The following is a 12,468-nucleotide window of genomic DNA, read 5'->3' on the forward strand; positions in this document are numbered from 1 at the left end:
ATTCCTTAAACTCGTTCAATTCACTTGTTGGGCAGCCAATCTGTTTTGCTCTTCCGTACTGTGCATTTCAGTCTTCCACATTCTTCTTTCTTGTGCCTCTTGGCTTCTCCCTGGAACACGAAACATTGTGAGAATCCTCTGCCAACTGCTTCTTCTGTCCAGAGCGACATTCAGTTATCCATTTCTTTCTCTTCATGATATCCCAGAGGAACATACTTTGACCTGAGGGATCCTTGTAGCCTGTGAATGTCTTTCACCAGGCTTTCTTTTTCTTGTTGAAGCTCCATTGCTTCCATTGGAGTTTTCTTGTAATTCAGCAGAGTCTCCTCAACTTTTTTCTGACATTCCTCCATCTTGCTGCTCAAGGTAGCCTTCATTTCTTTGTGTTCCTGAGGGTTATTTACTATGTTTGTATTTGATATTGAAGAACAATCAGCTGTTCCTTCAATTGCTTATTTTCTTGTCGAGCTCTTGCCACTTATCACTGCACTTCGGTGCATTGCTTTGTCACTGCTGATCGTTCTGACAATGCTTTTTCTTCTGTTATTATCCATATTTTTGTTTTAACTCTGTTTTTCTACAGGTCTTGTGACTCTTCAAAGAGTATTTCAGGGAAGTGACTTCTTCAAGTACATTTTCTGCCGTTCGTTGTTCTTGGCTGCACTTCAGGTTGAGTTTGTCGGACTCAGCATTGAAAGAAACATTTTTGCCGTGGAAAAGCAATCTTTTCTTTTTGCAGGTTTTGCTTCTTTCAGGTTGCCTCAGATAGCTATCCTTCACTCACAGCCACCTGCCTGTTCTGCACTGCCACCTGCTGTTGCAGATTGGGAGTGTCAGCATTTTCAAAAACAGCCCTATTTGTAATCTTTCTGGCTGCCTCTCCACCCTTTTCTGCTTCTGCATTGAGTCATTCAGGTCATTCACTTCATTATGCTGATATGGTGTGCCTCCATCTTGTAGTTTTCTGAAGTCTTGTCTCCCTTGCTTTGCGGTTTCTCACCTCTCGGTTCTTTCTTGATGAACTGCAATGTCTTTTCCCCCCAGTGACCATGCCGTCCACAACTTGGAGTTTGAAATATTTACCACAGGTTTTTTAACCAGATTGAGGCTGTGGGTTAATCTGTAACTAATCTTACAATTATTTCATTTGCAGAAACTTAAAGGAAACATAAAAAAAACCTACGTCCCAGGACTTCTGCTACTTCATCCTGTTGTATTCTGGTAAGTTCAAACTCCTCTTTCCCAGCTCCCCAGTTGTGCAGCTGGTTTGTCTCATGTCTCATCTTAAATTGATCTGCTAGTTTTAATTTACTTTCCAATAATGTTTTTCATTCAATAATGAATTTACCCAAAATGGTGCCACTTTGGGTTTTGTATCTGAAGAAGTCACCAGCCTGAAAGACTCTTGCAAGATTCAATGTGTGGCCCACAAAAAAACATAGAAAAAAAAAATGCTGAAAGCTACTTCAGAGAAATCTGCATTGGAACTAACAGCAGTGACAAAGCAATGCACTGAAGTGCAATGTTAATTTGGCAAAAACTGGATAAGAAAATAAACGGTTGAAGGAACAGCTGACTGTCCTTCAGGATGAAATAGGAAAGTACTACATAACCCTTCAGCAGCATGAAGAAATGAAGGCTGCTTTGAACAGCAGAGTGGAGGAATGTCAGAACAAAAAGGTGTTGAATTACAGAAAACTCCAGTTGAAGCAGTGATCAGAGTGCAATGGAGTGAATGACTCAGTGTAGAAGCAGGAAAGGGCAGAGAGGCAGCCAGAAAGATTATTAATGAGGCTTTTTTTGAAAATGCTGACACTCCCAATCTGCAGCAGCAGGTGGCAGTGCAGAACAGGCTGTAAAAAAAGCAAAACCTGCAAAAAGAAAAGAAAGTTTCTCCAAAATTGTTTCTGAAAATGGTGCACTTTCGATGGGCGGCCAATGAGATCTGCTTGGAGTCTGTAGTTGCAAAGTGGAACATTTAAATTCCGCCCTTCAGATTCCTCTATTTGTTTGGTTGGAGTTTCGGTCCTTCAGCTCACCTGGCTCAGTCCTTTAACTCTGTCTTTGATCAGGTCTGACAGTGGAATGTTTTTAAAGGCCATCTCCAGTTGTGTCTCCAATAGAAACATAGAAACTAGTAGCAGGAGGAGGCCATTCAGCCCTTTGTAACCTCTCCCATTCATTCTGATCATGGCTGATCATCAAATTCAATATCCTGATCCCCCTCCCCCCCAATATCCCTCGATCCCTTTAGCCCCAAGAGTGAAATCTATTTTCTTCCTGGAATCTCACAATGTTTTGGCCTCAACTACTTTCTGTGGGAGTGAATTCCACACATTCCCCACCCTCTGGGTGAAGAAATTTCTCCTCACCTCAGTTCTAAAAGGTTTACCCCTTATCCTCAAACTCTGACCCCTAGTTCTGGACTCCCCCCACCATCGGGAACATTCTTTCTGAATCTACCCTGTCTAACCCTGTTAGAATTTTATAAGTTTCTATCAGATCCCCTCTGACTCTAAACTCCAGTGAATATAATCCTAACCCACTCAGTCTCTCCTCATATGACAGACCTGCCATCCCAGGGATCAGCCTGGTAAACCTTCGCTGTGCTCCCTCTATAGCAAGGACATCCTTCCTCAGATAAGGAGACCAAAACTGTACACAATACTCCAGGTGTGGTCTCACCAACACCCTGTACAATTGCAGTAAAACTGTACACAATACTCCAGATGGCAAAATCTCAGAGTAAGAGGATCGCCCACTGGAGACAAAGATGGGGAGGAATTTCTTCTCTCAGAGAGGAGAGTGGGAGTCACATCACAACATCTCACTCTCATCAAATGGTGGGGTAGACTTGATGGGCCGAATGGCTTATTTCTGCTTCAATGTCTGATTGCCTCATAGTTCAGACCATCATTGCCAGAGAGACCAGGAGAGGCATCCTGGGTGTTACCATTGAACAGAAACTGAAACCCAGCCAGAGAAATACTGTGGCTCCCAGAGCAGGTCAGACGCTGGGAATCCTGCAGAGAGTAACTCACCTCCTGACTCCCCCCAAAGCCTGTCCACCATCTACAAGGACACAAGTCAGGAGTGTGATGGAATACTCTCCACTTGCCTGGATGAGTGCAGCTCCCAACAACACTCGAGAAGCTCAACACCATCCAGGACAAAGCAGCCCCCACTCGATCGACACACTAACCCCCACCCTCAACATTCACTCCCTCCACCACCGACACACAGAGGCAGCCGTGTGTACCATCTACAAGATGCACTGCAGCGACTCACCAAGGCTCCTTCAACAGCACCTTCCAAACCCGCCACCTCTACCACCTAGAAGGACAAGGGCAGCAGACACATGGGGAACACCACCACCTGCAAGCTCCCCCTCCGAGCCCCACACACACCATCCTGACTTGGAAATATATCGGCCGTTCCCTCACTGTCACTGGGTTAGAAGTCCCTCACTTTATTAGCCCTCCCAAAATACCTCATCACCTCACACTTCTCAGGGTTAAGTTCCACGTGGTTTAGTCCTAACGGCCTCTCTGGAGTGGCGGAGTGAGAGACTCAGAACAATGCTGGCGTCTCCCAGTGATGGCCCCGCATCCCCATGATAGAATTCAATGAAAACTGTTCAGGTTTATCCTCTGGGAATGTTCCGGAGAATAACTCACCTCCTTGATTCCCCGCTATTGAATAACAGAGGTAATGGAGAGTTTGTGTAAAAACCCATTTGCTCTCAGCTTGGGCAAGTGTCCAATTCCAGTGTCACATTTTCAGAAGGAAATAAACATAGAAGATAGGAACAGCAGGAGGCCATTCGGCCCTTCGAGCTCACTCCACCATTCATTACAAACATGGCTGATCATCCAACTCAACAGCCCAATCCTACTTTCTCCCCATAACCTCTCACCCCATTCACCCCAAGTGCTATATCCAGCCTCCTCTTGAATATATTCAATATTTTGGTATCAACTACTTCCTGTGGGAATGAATTCCACAGACTCACTGGGTGAAGAAATGTCTCCTCACCTCCGTCCTAAACGGTCTACCTTGAATCCCCAGACTGTGACCCCTGGTTCTGGACTCCCCCCACCATCGGGAACATCCTCCCTGCATCTACCCTGTCTGGTCCTATTAGAATTTTATAAGTAAACAATCCTAACCAGGTCAATCTCTCCTCGTACATCAGCCCCACCTTCCCCAGAATCAGCCTGGTAAACCTTCACTGCACTCCCTCGAGAACAAGAATATCCTTCCTCAGAAAAGGAGACCCAAACTGCACACAATACTCTAGGTGTGGCCTCACCCAGGCCCTGTATAATTGTAACAACACATCCCTGCTCCTGTACTCAAAACTTCTCGCAATGAAGGCCAACATACCATTTGCCTTCTTTACGGCCTGCTGTACCTGCACGCTTACCTTCAGTGACTGGTGCACAAGGACACCCAGGTCCCTCTGCATTGCAGAGAGTGAGTGCAGAGAAGATTCACCAGGATGGGTCAAATCAGGAGAGACCTCAGCGACCCGGATAGATTGGAGAGGTTGGTACGATTTTCCTTGGAAAGATTGAGAAGGATTCGGGGGAAGGTGTTCAAGACCATGAGGGACAGAGTGGAGGGGCAGAGACTGTTCTAACTGGTGGACAAATTGGGAACCAGAGGGAGAGCATGGATTTGAGGGGATTGGTGAAAGACGCCATGACGACATGAGGAGAAACTCTCACACAGCGGGTGGTTAGGGTGCGGTAGGTGCTGCTTGGGAGTGTGGGTGAAACTCTCACACAGCGAGTGGTTAGGGTGCGGTAGGTGCTGCTTGGGAGTGTGGGTGAAACTCTCTCACACAGCGAGTGGTTAGGGTGCGGTAGGTGCTGCTTGGGAGTGTGGGTGAAACTCTCTCACACAGCGAGTGGTTAGGGTGCGGTAGGTGCTGCTTGGGAGTGTAGGTGAAACTCTCACACAGCGAGTGGTTAGGGTGCGGTAGGCGCTGCTTGGGAGTGTGGGTGAAACTCTCTCACACAGCGAGTGGTTAGGGTGCGGTAGGTGCTGCTTGGGAGTGTGGGTGAAACTCTCTCACAGCGAGTGGTTAGGGTGCGGTAGGTGCTGCTTGGGAGTGTGGGTGAAACTCTCTCACACAGCGAGTGGTTAGGGTGCGGTAGGTGCTGCTTGGGAGTGTGGGTGAAACTCTCACACAGCGAGTGGTTAGGGTGCAGTAGGTGCTGCTTGGGAGTGTGGGTGAAACTCTCACACAGCGAGTGGTTAGGGTGCAGTAGGTGCTGCTTGGGAGTGTGGGTGAAACTCTCTCACACAGCAAGTGGTTAGGGTGCGGAAGGTGCTGCTTGGGAGTGTGGGTGAAACTCTCTCACAGCGAGTGGGAATCCCTCCTCTTTGCCCAAGAGTGTTTTATTTTATCCTCCTGTGTGTGGGGGACAGAGAGAGAAGTGCCGGACACTACATCCGTTCACAGTTCACCACTCACAGTGTCCCAGCTAATCCTCAAATTATATTCCCTTTGCCATAAAAGACAAAATAAAGTGATGAATAAATAAAACCAATTAAACAGCTGAGGAGGCAGAATAAGTCGATGGGGTTTGTGAAAGCAGGTGCAGGGTTACTGGGAGGAGGGACAGATGAATTGTTCATTCCTTACCTCGATCTGCTCTCCAACAATTTGGTGATGTATCACATTCTACTGCTCAGCGCGTCTCTGCAGACATTTCGATCTGTCTGCTCCCTGTCTCCCCGGACACATTCTCTTCATGGTCAGTGTGCCGAGGGAACACCTCAAACCCTCACCAGCTGAGGGGAGGTTTAGAACAAAGACAATTCCATTGCCTCTCCACATCTCCAACATCATGGCACTTCTTTCAGACTCATCGATCCCAGTCGTGTGTTCAGACTTTGATCAGGTTTATTCTGAACACTGCAGTCATCTCCAACGTGGGAGGTGAGTATGGACGATAGTTGTTTGACGGTGTGTTTCTAGAAAGTTCCCCACAGCCTCACCAGCTTCAGTTTTCTCAGTCAAGTGGAGGTGTCTCGTAACGATGGGCAGCCAATTACAACACAACCAGATCACTGATTGGTTCACCCTGTTTCAACAATCTCTGTTGAGGAATGAGATCAGAGTTTATTACCCATCCCTAATTACCCCTCGAGAGGGTACTGGGTCAGCCGCCATCTTCAACCCACTGCTGTCCCGTATGGTGTAGGTACACCCACAGTGCTGTTAGGGAAGGGGTTCCAGGATTGTTATTGGACATCAGTCAGTCCGTGTGGTGTAGGTACACCCACAGTGCTGTTAGGGAGGGAGTTCCAGGATTTTGACCCAGCGACAGTGAAGGAACGGCCGATATATTTCCAAGTCAGGATGGTGTGTGTGGGGCTCGGAAGGGGAGCTTGCAGGTGGTGGTGTTCCCCATGTGTCTGCTGCCCTTGTCCTTCTAGGTGGTAGAGGTGGCGGGTTTGGAAGGTGCTGTTGAAGGAGCCTTGGTGAGTCGCTGCAGTGCATCTTGTAGATGGTACACACGGCTGCCTCTGTGTGTCGGTGGTGGAGGGAGTGAATGTTGAGGGTGGGGGTTAGTGTGTCGATCGAGTGGGGGCTGCTTTGTCCTGGATGGTGTCGAGCTTCTCGAGTGTTGTTGGGAGCTGCACTCATCCAGGCAAGTGGAGAGTATTCCATCACACTCCTGACTTGTGTCCTTGTAGATGTGGACAGGCTTTGGGGGGAGTCAGGAGGTGAGTTACTCTCTGCAGGATTCCCAGCGTCTGACCTGCTCTGGGAGCCACAGTATTTCTCTGGCTGGGTTTCAGTTTCTGGTCAATGGTAACACCCAGGATGTTGATAGCAGGGGATTCAGTGATGGTTACACCATTGAATGTCAAAGTGGGAGATGGTTAAATCCTCTCTTATTGGTGATGGTCACTGTCTGGTATTTGTGCGGTGTGAACGTTACTGCCACTTATCAGCCTGAGCCTGGATATTGTCCAGGTCTCGCTGCGTTTGGACACGGACTCTGTCAGTATCTGAGGAGTGGCGAATGGAGCTGAACATTGTGCAATCATCAGCGAACATCCCCTCTCTGACCTTGTGACGGAGGGAAGGTCATTAATGAAGCAGCTGGAGATGGTTGGGTCTGGGATATTCCCCTGAGGAACTCCTGCAGAGATGTCCTGACCCTCCACAACCATCTTCCTCTGTACCAGACAGACTGGTGGCATGATAACACAGGGCTGAGTGAGTGAGGTTTTATTCGAGGGGGTGTACAGTGATCAGACTGTGTGGGGTGTCAGTTTGTTGAGATGGACTCTCACTCTCTGGTGAGCAGAATGTGGAGCTCCCTTCAGCTGCTAATGTGACCAAAAGCAGCATTGAAACTGCGACACCAGAATGAGGAGAGCCCACTTCCCATTGCTGGAACTTCACTGGGATCGCACCCTGCCTCAACTCAGTGACTCAAACCCTCACCCTGCCTCAACTCAGTGACTCAAACCTCACCCTGCCTCAACTCAGTGACTCAAACCCTCACCCTGCCTCAACTCAGTGACTCAAACCCTCACCCTGCCTCAACTCAGTGACTCAAACCCTCACCCTGCCTCAACTCAGTGACTCAAACCCTCACCCTGCCTCAACTCAGTGACTCAAACCCTCACCCTGTCTCAACTCAGTGACTCAAACCCTCACCCTGCCTCAACTCAGTGACTCAAACCCTCACCCTGCCTCAACTCAGCGACTCAAACCCTCACCCTGCCTCAACTCAGTGACTCAAACCCTCACCCTGCCTCAACTCAGTGACTCAAACCTCACCCTGCCTCAACTCAGTGACTCAAACCTTCACCCTGCCTCAACTCAGTGACTCAAACCTTCACCCTGCCTCAACTCAGACACTCAATTCCCTACCAGACCATTCGTCCTCCAGATTCCACCATTCCATTTCACTCGATTCCCAATCCTACACTCTGTAAACTTGGTCCACTAACACCTATTGAAATTCCCCTTAAAATCCCTCCCTATTTCTGTAACATCCTCCAGTCCCTACAATCCTCATCCTCCTGTTCAAATCCCTCACTCCCTCCTTATCTCTGTAACCTCCTCTAGCCCCTACAATCCTCATCCTCCTGTTCAAATCCCTCACTCCCTCCTTATCCCTGTAACCTCCTCTAGCCCCTACAATCCTCATCCTCCTGTTCAAATCCCTCCCTCGCTCCCTCCTTCCCTATCTCTGTAACATCCTACAACCCTCCAAGATTTCTGCGTTCCTCAGATTCTGGCCCTCGAGCATCCCCCGACTCCCATCGCTCCGCCATTGGCGGCCGTGCCTTCAGCTGCATGGGCGGGGGGGGGGGGGGGGGGGTCTGGAATTCATCCACAAACTCCGCACCTCAAACTCTTTCTTTAAGACACTCCTTTAACCCTCCATCAATGACCTTCTATCCCACAGAATGCCTCAGGCAGCTCTATATTGTTTCAAGGGTGTTTGACTATTCCCGTAAAGCTGCTTTGAGGATTGATAAGGATGTGGTCCTACCGTCCGGAAGTGCAGAGACAGAAGCCGGGACAGATTATCCCTCTGCACTCTCTTCTAATTTCTCCATCATCAGGCTTGAGTGTGGAGGCTTCTGTGGGAGATGACACCAGCTGTGACATCCCACAGATAGTGACAGCTTCTCTGTTCATGCCAACCTCGCTGTTCTAGATTTCACCACCAGGAGGCAGCAGGATGAGGCTCTACATCACAACCTACAGGCTGGAGGTTGGAACTACAGCATGACTGTTTACATCAGGAATTATCACAATAACAAATTATCATCGCACAAACTGAGCTTTTTATTCATTCCTGGGACATGGACTTCGCTGGCTGGGCCAGTATTTATTACCCATCCCTAGTTACCCTTAAAGGGCAGTTGAGAGTCACCCACATTGCTGTGGCTGTGGCTCTGGAGTCACATATAGATTAGACCAAGTAAGGATGGCAAATTTCCTTCCCTAAAGGACATTACTGACCCAGATGGGTTTTTCTGACAATGACGATGGTTTCATGGTCACCAGTAGATTCTTAATTCCAGATATATTTTACTGAATTTAAATTCTACCAGCTGCTGTGGTGGGATTTGAACCCGGATCCCCAGAACATTAGCTGAATTTCTGGATTAATAATCTGGCGATAATACCACTAGACCATTGCCTCCCCAAATAAACAACTCGGTGTGGAGAAAGTTACCCAGAGGGGATGGATGGAACAGCTAAACAGGAACCTCATGGGGAGCAGGAAGGCTGAATAATACAAGCTTAAAAATTGGAGGGGACCGCACCCTCTAACAATATCCCTGTATCAATTCCAGACTAATCCCACTGCCCCCCCTCCATATCCCTCTATCAATCTCCAAACTAATCCCACTGCCCCCCCCCCGCTCACTCCCCATATCCCTGTATCAATCCCAAACTAATCCCACTGCCCCCCCTCCATATCCCTCTATCAACCCCCAAACTAATCCCACTGTCCCGCTCTCTCCCCATAGCCCTGTATCAATCCCCAAACTAATCCCACTGCCCCCCCCCCACTCTCTCCCCATGGCCCTGTATCAATCCCAAACTAATCCCACTGCCCCGCTCTCTCCCCATAGCCCTGTATCAATCCCAAACTAATCCCACTGCCCCGCTCTCTCCCTATAGCCCTGTATCAATCTCCAAACTAATCCCACTGCCCCGCTCTCTCCCCATAGCCCTGTATCAATTCCAAACTAATCCCTCTGCCCCACTCTCTCCCCATAGCCCTGTATCAATCCTCAAACTAATCCCACTGCCCCACTCTCTCCCCATATCCCTGTATCAATCCCAAACTAATCCCACTGCCCCCCCTCCATATCCCTCTATCAATCTCCAAACTAATCCCACTGTCCCACTCCCTCCCCATGTACCTGCATCAATCCCCGAAGAGGTGATGGTCTTGTGGTATTATCGCCAGATTATTAATCCAGAAGCTCAGCTAATGTTCTGGGGACCCGGGTTCGAATCTGGGCTAGCGCTTAATATAAAAAAGGATAGCAAGAGTTTTTATAAATATATAAAAAGAGGCTGGCTAGGGTGAACGTTGGACCCTTAAAGGATGAGAGGGGGAACTTAGTGGTAGGGGATGGGGAAATGGCTGAGGTCTTGAATAACTTTTTTGTTTGTCTTCACGGAGGAGGACGTGAATAATTTGCCGGGTGTTAGAGATGGAAAGGTGGTGGGACTGGAGGGTCTCAATGACATTATTGTTACTAGAGAGGCGGTGCTCGACAGACTGGAGGGACTGATTGTGGACAAGTCCCCAGGACCGGATGGAATGCATCCGAGGGTTCTGAAAGAAATGGCAGAGGTGATAGTGGATGCCTTGGTGGTTATTTTCCAGACGTCGCTGGATTCCGGGGAAGTGCCGGAAGATAGGAAAACGGCTAATGTTACGCTGTTGTTTAAGAAAGGTGCCAGGCAAAAGGCAGGGAATTATAGGCCGGTTAGTTTAACGTCTGTTGTAGGTAAAATGTTAGAATCCGTCATCAAGGAGGAAATAGCGAGGCATCTTGAGGGGAATTGCTTGATAGAGCAGACGCAGCACGGTTTCATTAAGGGGAAGTCGTGTCTGACAAATTTACTGGAGTTCTATGAGGATGTGTCTAGGGCAGTGGATAGAGGAGAGCCAGTGGATGTGGTCTTTCTGGATTTTCAGAAGGCGTTTGACAAGGTACCTCACAAGAGGTTATTGCAGAAGGTCAGGGGACATGGAGTTGGGGGTAGGGTGTTAGCGTGGATAGAGGATTGGTTGTCAAATAGGAGGCAGAGAGTGGGGGTCAATGGGTGCTATTCGGATTGGCGGTTGGTGACTAGTGGAGTGCCCCAGGGATCAGTGCTGGGGCCTCAGCTATTTACCATTTATATAGATGATCTGGGGGAGGGAACCGAGTGTAGGGTGTCAAAATTTGCTGATGACACCAAGATTGGTGGAACAACAAATTGCGCGGAGGGTGTGGAAAGTCTGCAGAAGGATCTAGATAGGCTGGGCGAATGGGCCAGGAAATGGCAAATGGAATTTAATGTTGGCAAGTGCGAGGTGGTCCACTTTGGTAGGAAGAATGGTAGGAAGGACTATTACTTACGGGGCGAAAAACTGCAGCAGGCGACGGTGCAGAGGGACCTCGGGGTCCTTGTGCATGAGTCGCAAAAACCCAGCCTGCAGGTGCAGCAGGTGGTCAGGAAGGCGAATGGGATGCTGGCCTTCATAGCGAGGGGGATTGAATATAAAAGTAGGGAGGTCTTGCTGCAGCTGTATAGGGCATTGGTGAGGCCACAGCTGGAGTACTGTGTGCAGTTTTGGTCGCCGCACTTATGCAAGGATATTTTGGCCTTGGAGGGAGTGCAGAGGAGGTTTACTAGGCTGATACCGGAGTTGAGTGGGTTGAGCTATGAGGAGAGGCTGAATAAACTAGGCTTGTACTCGTTAGAGTTTAGAAGAATGAGGGGAGATCTCATTGAGACGTATAAGATGATGAATGGGATGGATAGGATAGAGGTGGAGAGGCTCTTCCCGCTCAGAAAGGACAGTAGGACTAGAGGGCACAGCCTCAAGATAAAGGGGGGGAGGTTTAGAACAGAGTTGAGGAACTTCTTCACTCAAAGGGTGGTGAATCTCTGGAATTCTCTGCCCGTTGAAGTGGTGGAGGCTGCCTCACTAAATATATTTAAGACGCGGGTAGATAGGTTTTTGATAAGCGAGGGGATCAAGGGTTATGGGGAGAGGGTGGGAATGTGGAACTGAGACATGACATATCAGCCATGATCTTATTGAATGGCGGGGCAGGCTCGAAGGGCTAGATGGCCGCCTACTCCTGCTCCTATTTTTTATGTTATGTTCTTATGAATCCCATCCACCATGACAGTTGGTGGAATTTAAATTCAATAAAAAATATCTGGAATTAAGAATCTACTGACGATCGTGAAACCATTGTCAATTGTCAGAAAAAAACCATCTGGTTAACTGATGTTCTTTAGGGAAGGAAATCTGCTGTCCTTACCCTGGTCTGGCCTACATGTCACTCCAGAGGCACAGCAATGTGGGTCACTCTCAACTGCCCCCCAAGGGGAAGTAGGGATGGGCAATAAGTACTGGCCCAGCCAATGGCACCCATGTCCCACTGGTGAATCAAAATACCTCTCTCTCCCCATATCAATCCCAGACTAATCCCACTGTCCCGCTCTCTCCCCATAGCCCTGTATCAATCCCAAACTAATCCCACTGCCCCACTCCCTCCCCATAGCCCTGTATCAATCCCCAAACTAATCCCACTGCCCCCCGCTCTCTCCCCATAGCCCTGTATCAATCCCCAAACTAATCCCACTGCCCCACTCCCTCCCCATAGCCCTGTATCAATCCCCAAACTAATCCCACTGCCCCCCGCTCTCTCCCCATAGCCCTGTATCAATCCCCAAAC

Source organism: Carcharhinus amblyrhynchos, unplaced genomic scaffold (genome assembly GCF_965287045.1).
Source record: "Carcharhinus amblyrhynchos unplaced genomic scaffold, sCarAmb.v2.hapA scaffold_820, whole genome shotgun sequence".
In the NCBI taxonomy this organism is placed as follows: Eukaryota; Metazoa; Chordata; class Chondrichthyes; order Carcharhiniformes; family Carcharhinidae; genus Carcharhinus; species Carcharhinus amblyrhynchos.